Source organism: Meleagris gallopavo, chromosome 5, assembly GCF_000146605.3.
Source record: "Meleagris gallopavo isolate NT-WF06-2002-E0010 breed Aviagen turkey brand Nicholas breeding stock chromosome 5, Turkey_5.1, whole genome shotgun sequence".
NCBI classification, from domain to species: domain Eukaryota; kingdom Metazoa; phylum Chordata; class Aves; order Galliformes; family Phasianidae; genus Meleagris; species Meleagris gallopavo.
Genome location: NC_015015.2, coordinates 54,118,300 through 54,127,004, shown reverse-complemented (window position 1 = coordinate 54,127,004; position 8,705 = coordinate 54,118,300). Strand labels below are relative to the sequence as shown.

At 49.2% G+C, this 8,705-nt stretch overlaps 1 pseudogene; it reads left to right on the top strand.

Annotated features, from left to right (window-relative positions):
• Positions 1-8,705, top strand: part of LOC104911288 — a 20,062-nt pseudogene that overhangs the window by 1,098 nt on the left and 10,259 nt on the right.

Here is an 8,705-nt window from a genome sequence, read left to right as displayed (position 1 = left end):
TGTAGAAATGCTAGTGGTTTTCTAACAAACTGTAATGTTCATTCCCCAGACTCTACCCTCTAAAAAAGAGCTCCAGAGACCCAGTCCTGACTCTCGCATTGCCTCTGCTTGCAGAGCTCTGGCCAAACAAATGCAGGGCAGCGGCCTAGGGAAAGTGCTTCCCTTCAGCAGGACAGGTCTTGCCCCATAATACTTTCCCAGATTACTGAAAAGGTTTCCCACTCTTCCTACTTTGTTGTGTGTGTCCAAAATTCTAAATGAACTTCCCCTGAGGAAATGCCTCCTTTCTGTGTCCATCAGGCCAAAGGTTGCCACTGTCTCAGGAAGTTGGTTCTGATAGGAATGAGAACACAGGGACAGGGCACTGACATGTGCTGCACTGGGTGACAAGCAGGATGGAGTTTCACCAGGTGCATTCTACTAGTAGACTACCTGAGGTTATTTTTCCAGTGTCCAGCTCCAGATGCAGCACTGTTGACAAACTCATTGCCAGTTGCTTCTCCAAGGGCTGCTTCCCACCTACAGGATGTTCTCAGCCTGCTCCTGTTCCTGCAGCTCCTGTAGCCATGCTGAGCAACCCCTCTGCTTGCTCTTAGGCCTGGCTGAGCAGCGATGCCGCGTGCCCAGCAGTGCAGTCTGTTTTGTCCTTCCAGCTCCTTCCACATCATCGTCACAGCGTTAGAACTCTGTTTCTATTGATGAGTACATTATATTATTTCCTGCAACTACATAGCACCAAAACTGTTGGTAGGCAGAACAGCTTTGCCTTTGCTATCCATTGGTACATGAGATATGCTTTCCCCTCAGGGCTCAGCTTCTCACACTGAATGCTTGTCTAGTGCACTGAAGTGCTTTCAAACATTTTTATTTCCTGTCCTCCTTGCCTTTACTTCCAAAAGCACAATATCTCCAACTAGAAATAACCATTGGCTTCGCAGCACTTCGCAGTGCTAAAAAACAAAACAAAACAAAACAAACATAAAAAAAAAAACAGTGATGCAAAAGGGAAATTCAAACATCAACATCAAATCCTCAGACACCTTTGAAACGGTTTCCTGTTTTTTCAACCCTTTAGGGCTAGGCGGGGTTCGGAGCTTGCTGGGAGCTTGCTTGCATGAGTTGGGCTTGTGGCAGGGATGGCATGTCTGCACGCAGCTGCCTTGGGAACGGGAGCCGAGCTGTGGGCAGGCTTCGTGCTTCACATCACATGCCTGAAACTTCCAGAGCTTCCAGAAGAAGGGGCTGCCCTTCATCTGCCTGTGTTGGGGGTTGTTTGCGAACACAGCACATATGGCTGCTTCAGAGCTGGGTTGAGCAAAGCTAGTGGTGTCAGCACAAAGAGAGATTAAATGATTGTAGAGGAATGTCTTTATCTCCATCCTGCATAAATACAGATTAGAGAGAAAACATTTTTCTTACAGCTGCAAGTTGCTTCTGCAAATGAGAGGAAACAGGGTGCTGGGCAATGTTGCACAGCCAGAGCTGAGTGTTGCTGCAAAGTCAAAGATGGACTCAGGCAAATGCGAGCAGGGAGTCCTGTTGCACCCACAGCCATCTCCATCAGCAGTGCCTGGTGGGCACGGTGCTTCCTGGCTGGGTTGCTGATCTCTGCTGGGCTGCAGCTTCTTGCATTTGTCTCCTCTATGAAGGTCTCTGCAAGCATCAGGGTTACAGGAGCCTGGGGAGGTCCCCAGTTTGTAGGTTGTATTGGAAGCTTGGTATATATGGAGTGCTGGCTCCATATGTATGTTGGGGTTTGGTTGTTAGTTGGACTAGATGATCTTAGTGGTCTTTTCCAGCCCTAATGATCTATGATTCTGTGATTACCTTCCATGAGAACTTGTTCTGTTTGAGGGGATGGCTAATTCTGTGCACGAGGTTCTGACTGGAAGAGGTGAGCTGTGAGTACTATTGGAATGCATATACTGTAACATCCTATATTCCAGTCGCCGCCTTCTTTCTCACAAATAGGCCTTGAGAAACACACAGACCAGAGTACATATACATTAGTATTCATCACTGGTAATGAAAAACTACTGCAACCCCAGAGGAGAAAAGAGTAACGTTTTCCAGGGGTTGAGGTGCAGGAGTGAACAGAGCAGGTCTGTTACCTGCTGGGATGGCACCCAGCCCACATCCCCTCACTGCTTACTCTGTAAATATTGATTTCCCAATGGGAACAACTGTTGCACAGTACAGCCAGAGTCAAAGGACTGCTCTGAAAGAAAAAAAAAAAAAATTGCCTGCGTGCCTCACTTCTGCAGCATTCCTGAGACAAGGCTGTGTTTTTATCATCTGCAAACCCAGCTGCATCTGCTGTGCCAAGCTATAACTGGAATCCCGACTCCCTCATTACAACCTCCATCAGAGGAGCAAGCCAGCTTCCATAGGGTATAATTTAAGTTCTACCCAGCACCGTGGCTTTCCCAAGAAAAAGATAACACCGTGGAGCGTGGAGCTTGATGAGGGGCTAACCCAGTTCAGCTGCTGCAAGAGGACCTGCTGCTGCATGTGTGCCTTAATCTTTCCTAAAAGTCACTCGAGGCCATGGACATCCATAGCTGCTGGAGATGAACCGTGTTAAAGATTCTCTTTGTGTGCACAGTGCAACCATCCGATGCCTGAATCGTATGCTCCTTTTGTAGCGTATTTCTTTCAGGAAGGTCATTTCTGCACCCTCTGCCTTCAAAGGGAAATACTTGAAAACAGAGAAATAACAGCAAGGCTGGGCTTCTCTGCTTCACTGAGGACCGCTAGCAAGAGAAATGTTTCCAAGTTCCATTGCATCTGTTAACGGGATTCAATTAAGCTGCCAGAGATGATAAGCATTTAGCGGGACATCAACCATCACTCTTCGCTACCCAACAAAATCTTTGTAATCTCAGTGGTTGTGCTTGGGAAGCACTGTGCACCATAACTCATCACTAGGGCTTAATTCAGCCTCCCTCAGGCACCACTGTACCTGGTAGACCAAGGTAACTGTCTTGTGTTGTTGGTACACAAGAAAGGAGTGTTTGAGTGCCTATTGATTATGCCTGTTTTAACTGAATTAAAAATAAAAAGGTTACTTCTAAAACAGATTAAATGTTGCAGAGAAAGCATGCAGGTGGACTTGGAATATCTCTAGAGAAGGGAACTCCACCACCTCTCTGGGTAACGTGTTCCAGCGCTCTGCCACCCACACAGCAGAGAAGTTTTTTTCACGTTCACATGGAACTTCCTGTGTTCCAGTTTGTGTCCCTTGGCCCTTGTTCTTGAGTTTCCCAAGTGGGAAATTCTCTTTATTCCCACCTCTTGAATTTCCCAAATGGCCAGACACTTTCTGAAACTCTGTCAGGGGAGGCCAAGTTATGAGGCACTTGAAGGTGCTTTTTCCCCTTTCAATTTCAAATTACATCCTGAAATCAGGCTCCTTCACTGCATATTGGCCAGCCAAAATAGTCACCCTGTGCTGACTGAGACTCTGGAAAATGTAGGTTTACGCGTGGCTCTTTCAGCACCCTCTGGCAAGCCAGGGAGGAATTTCATTCCTTGTGCTTCATTTCAACACGTTCAATATTGACTTTTTCATTCCCTAATGATTAGGGAACTGGGAAGTAGGAGGGATGAGGAAGGAGATTTGTTCCTCTCTCTTGCTTTGCGAGTTGAGCCGAGGAAAGAGTCACTCAGGCCTTGGCAGGGTGATGGTCATTTGCTCCTTTGTCCCACTCAAGTAGCAATTTTGGTGTATCATGGAATCGTGGAATGGCTTGGGTAGGAGGGGTTCTTAAAGCCCATCCAGCCCCAACCACTGCCGTGGGCTGGGTGTCCTCCAGCTCAGACTGCAGCGCCCCATTAATGGTCTTGGGCACCTCCAGGGATGGGGCACCCACAGCTCTGGGCAGCAGTGCCAGAGCCTCACCGCCCTCTGAGTAAAGGATTTCTGCCTAACATCTAACCTCAATCTCCTCTCTTTTAGTTTAAAGCCATTCCCCCTTGTCCTGTTACAATCTGCATGGTAGATTTCAGCAATGGTGACAACAACAGTGGGTCACCTCCTCTGGTGCAGATTTTAGTGAGTGGGGCATGCAGGCTCTTGTTCATTGCTGACAAAGATGCAGAGCTAATGGTAGTGACTATGTTGGAAAGTAGTGTTTGAAAGGTGAGAATTTGCTCTGTCAAATAGTGTTATCGTGCTCTTTGTATCTGTTGTCGTTTCTATGGAAGTATGTAGAAGGCATTACTTAGGAGTGACCTATGAAAAGAAAACAATTTCATGATTTGGGGAGGCTTAATTTACAATTCGAGAAGTCTGAGATTAACAGTGCTGTTTATCCAGGATTCTCAAACAGCAGTAAATTATTCCCCCCTCTTAATTTTAATTTAAAAAAAAAAAAAAAAGTTAAAAAAATAATCTCCATCTTCCAGCCCACACAACCTCAGTGTAAAGAGCAGTTCCCAGCAAGGAAGATGAGAAAGCCAAAGCCAACCATTACCAACCAGTCCCACCAGTTGTGCGTGTGGCACTGGAGCCCTGCAGCAGGGATCAGGGCTCTGCCAGCCCCTGGCAGCAGCAGCAGCTCGGGGCCATGAGCTGCCCCCGCGCCCTCGGATGAGTCAGGCTTAATGAGGGAGCACTCCTTCATCTGGTGCAAGCGAGCTGTGTCATCTCAGTTTTACCACCACCAGTGATGCATCCCGCCCCAAGCCCTCCCCAATAACCTCCTTCTCTTATTTTGTAAACACAGAATAAAAATAATTTGCTTGCAAGTCGCCAGCGGATCACCAGCCTGCAGCTGGAGCTGTGATGAGTAACACGGCCTGCTGTGCCCCAGCCCTGCCAAAGTCCTCATTTGGGTAATTCTACGTCTTCCTACGGGTTCTCCTCAAGGGAGATGATGACAAGGGAGCTGAGATCCGTCTGGGGTTTGTTTTGAAAGTACTCAGTCAATTGGGTGTAAAAGGGCGTGCAAAATTGCATTAGGAGTGATTGCTGCACACCTGTCCGAAACCAGAAGTGGGAAGGGCTGGGCTAGAAATGGGCTCATCGGCTGTAAGAGGCTTTGTGCAAGGCAGGATGCCTGGCTCAGAACAGCTCTGAGTTCTCTTCCATGCTCACAACACCTCTGAATTAAACATTTGTAAAATCTAAGCTGACTGCAACCCGCTTTCAGCCTGAAGTCATGTGGAAGCTTTCACATCAGGAGCAGCAGCAGAGTGAAACGCGGAGCTGTATTTCTCACGTCCCTCACATTCTTTGTTTTTCTCCCAAGCTGATTTGCTGTGGATTTATTTCAACAAAAAGGGTCAGCTCTTCAGAAGGAGCAGATAGATCAGCCAAAATGAGCCAACACTGCCTGTTTTCAGCGTTGGCTCAGGGCAGCTCACTGTGGGCAATGGGGGGCAGATCCTGGGTGAAGGATCCACCCCGTGAGAATTATAGAATCATAGACTGATTTGAGTTGGAAGGGACCCTTAAAGGCCATTTAGTCCAACCCCCCTGCAATGAGCAGGGACACCCACAGCTCCATCAGGTGCTCAGAGCCCCATCCAGCCTGACCTTGGGTGTCTGCAGGGACAGGGAGCCCACCACTCCTCTGGGCAACCTGTGCCAGTGCCCACTGCCCTTAGTGTAAAAAACTTTTTCCTTATATCCAGTCTAAATCTCCCTTCTTTCGGTTGGAAGCCATTTCCCCTTGTCCTGTCACAACACAGCCAGCTGAAAAGTCTGTCCCCTTCTTACTTACAGCCCCTCTTTAGCTCAGATTGCTCTTTACCACACTGTGCTCCGGCTCACAGAATATCTGTAATATTCAGTACATGATGCCCTTTTCTATAGCCAAGCTCATAGTGACATCGAGCTGGAAAGGTGCTTTTTCCCACGCAGCTACCAGAAATGGAGAGAGGAGACAGAGAAGCAGCCTGGAGCCCCCGAACAAAGGGAACAAAAGGAGCTGTTCTGCAGGCAGAGGCTGCTCTGTTCTTGGCCACGTTCACATGGATAAAGAAGATCAAATGAGAGCCTGCAAAGCTGCATGATGATAAGAGGAAAGAAGTATTACAATGCTGTTCTGCAGGCTGTGCTGTGCTGTGATTATACAGCAATTCGTCCAGCACAGCTCCCCGGGCCAAGATGCAGTCAGCAAACCCTGCACTTAGACTCATGGCTTCTCTGCAGAGCCACAGGAGTGGCTGATAGCATCCTGGCAGCGCCAGCTATGGGCAGCCCCGAGCAGGGTGAGCTACATGGCCAGTCTGGCTGCTTTTCATACAGAAGAAGGCTGAGCACACATCCCTGCTCCACCACCGACCCACACTCTGGTCTGGGGCAAGTCACTGGGGAGCAGCCTGAGTCACAGGAGGGTTTTGTGCTGCTGTGTTCTCCATAGATATCTCAATGGCATAGCTGGAGCCAATTCCTAGACCACCAAGTTGGGTGATGGCAGCCAACTCTTGGATGGCAGAGCCCAGGTAGGATATGAGGGAATGTACCACAGGAGAGAAGAGAGATGGGGATGCCCCTCCTGTGGTCAGTAGGGGGTGCAAGTGTATGGTTGGTGTCAGCCAGCTTGCCCCTCCTTGGCTCACCAGAGCATCACTTAGGGGCAGTGCTGGATGGCAGGCTGCTGACAGCTCCAGAAAGCTGGAGCTGGTCTGCCTTAAGTGCAGCAGTCCAGGAAGTGTTCTCCAGAGCTGTTTCCAGGCATCTCTGCTTGATGTGGACACAGACAGCAAGCAGACAAATAGATGCACATTCTCTGATATACTCCATCCCTGGCTGCTCCTGGGCTGGGCTGGGCGTGCCGGGATGTGTGGCCAGACCCACAGCTTCTCCACTGGGGTTTTTCCAGGCAGCTGCAGATTGCAGCACTGCTGACGCAGGGCAGCTCTTGATGGCACTGCCAGATCGCTCCCTCCATCTCCGGAACCCAGTGTTTATACCAAACCCCAGGGATGAGGCTGTGCTTTGAGAGTTTTGAAAGATGGATGGTTGTAAACATCCAGGCCTGGATACATGGAACATTTCTGAGTGCATCCAAAGGAGTCTCCAACCTCTGCTCCCCAACTGCAGAATGATGGGCACCCCCATTTCAAAGAGATGGACGGAACCTAACAACAGCACCAGTGTTTATAGACAGCCTCCAGCCCTAGCCCTTCCAAAGAAGGCTGTTTTGAACAGCAAAGAAACACACATCAAAGGTAGCCCACAGCATCTGCTTGTGTTTTTGGGGTGTCACAGACACATCACAGGTGCTGCTCCTAGAGGAGGAACCTCTCCTGTTTGGGGCTGCTTGGGGCTCCTCTGATGTTCCTGGAGCAGCAGGGGGTAACACAAGGAAGCGCTCACTGCCAGAGGCCACGGGTTCCAGGAGCCTGTGGGCAGAGTGAGCCAAAAGAGCCAGCCCCATGTTGGTGCCTCCAGTCCCAACTTGGAGGTGTGCTGATTGCATTGTGGACACCTGATTGCCAAGGAAGGAGTGGAAGGAGCAAAGGGAGAGGAGAGCCCTGTGCCACGGAGGAAAGAGAGCACTGCATTTGCTGAGAAGAGCTGGATGTAGGGAGGGTCAGCTCCTGGCTTGCATGCCGAGGTCAAGGAAAGGGAACTCATTCACAACCATCCTCTGCCGTGATGCCTACTCAGAGGAAGGTCATGGCTAAGTGATTTCATCACAGATACTCTTGGGCAGCCCTTACAAGGCTGATACAAACCAGCTCTTGTAACCAGCCTGGCTTGCTGGGCTGCCAGGGTGTTGCAATGCCCCATGCCCAGTTGTGACCAAGAGCTCCCTGTACTTGCTGATGAGCAAGGCCAAAGTCAAGAGGCCATGCAATTATTGTTAAATGAGTAATTAGTGGTGTCTAATTTATTTTTAATGCAGTGAGCTATGCCCTAGGTGCTGACTGTCACTTGGCCAGGAGCAGAACAATCTGCCCACTAGAGGCTGGAATGGCTCAACATCCCCACCCCCTACCCATCCCCATTCCCATCTCCATCCTCATCCCTATCTTCTTTCCTATCCCATTCCCAACCTCATCTCCATTCTCAACCTCATTCCCATTCTCAACCCTAGAGCTCAACAACCCCTTGCCAAAGCCCTAGGACCACCATCTCTCACTATCAGCACCTGAGGAGGTGACCATAGAAACACGCACCTTCTTGCAGCTCATCAGCAAGAACACATTTCTGAGATTGTTCTTACATGGAATCTTGTCTTTGCCAGGGCTAAAAGCAGCATATATTGCCTGCTGAACCAATATTACTGTTCCAGTGGAAGCTTTGAGTGCTCTGGACTTAGAGTAAATAAATAATGTAGAAAGCATAATATTGAGCTAATAAAGCTATTATCTGAGAAGATTGCAGCCTAATCTCCAGTGCAGTGAAGATAATGAGTGTTGAATCATGCCTGGAGCACCCAAACTAAGTGGCAGTGGTTTTGATAGAGAATAGCAGCAGATTTTGGCTGTGACCCTACTGTTTGCCTGTAGGTTTCTGGGGAGCATTGTGTCCCTATGGTGCGGGTCACCAGCAGAGCTGGCTCAGCCTCATGTTCTCATCACCTTCACCTTGAGCTGATCAGGGAACCATCTGGCTTGGTTGCACCAGTGTGATAGGGATGGGGATGGGCATGGGGTAGGGATAGGGATAGGGGTAGGGGTAGGGGTAGGGATAGGGATAGGGATAGGGATAAGGATAGGGATAGGGATAGGGATAGGGATAGGAGATG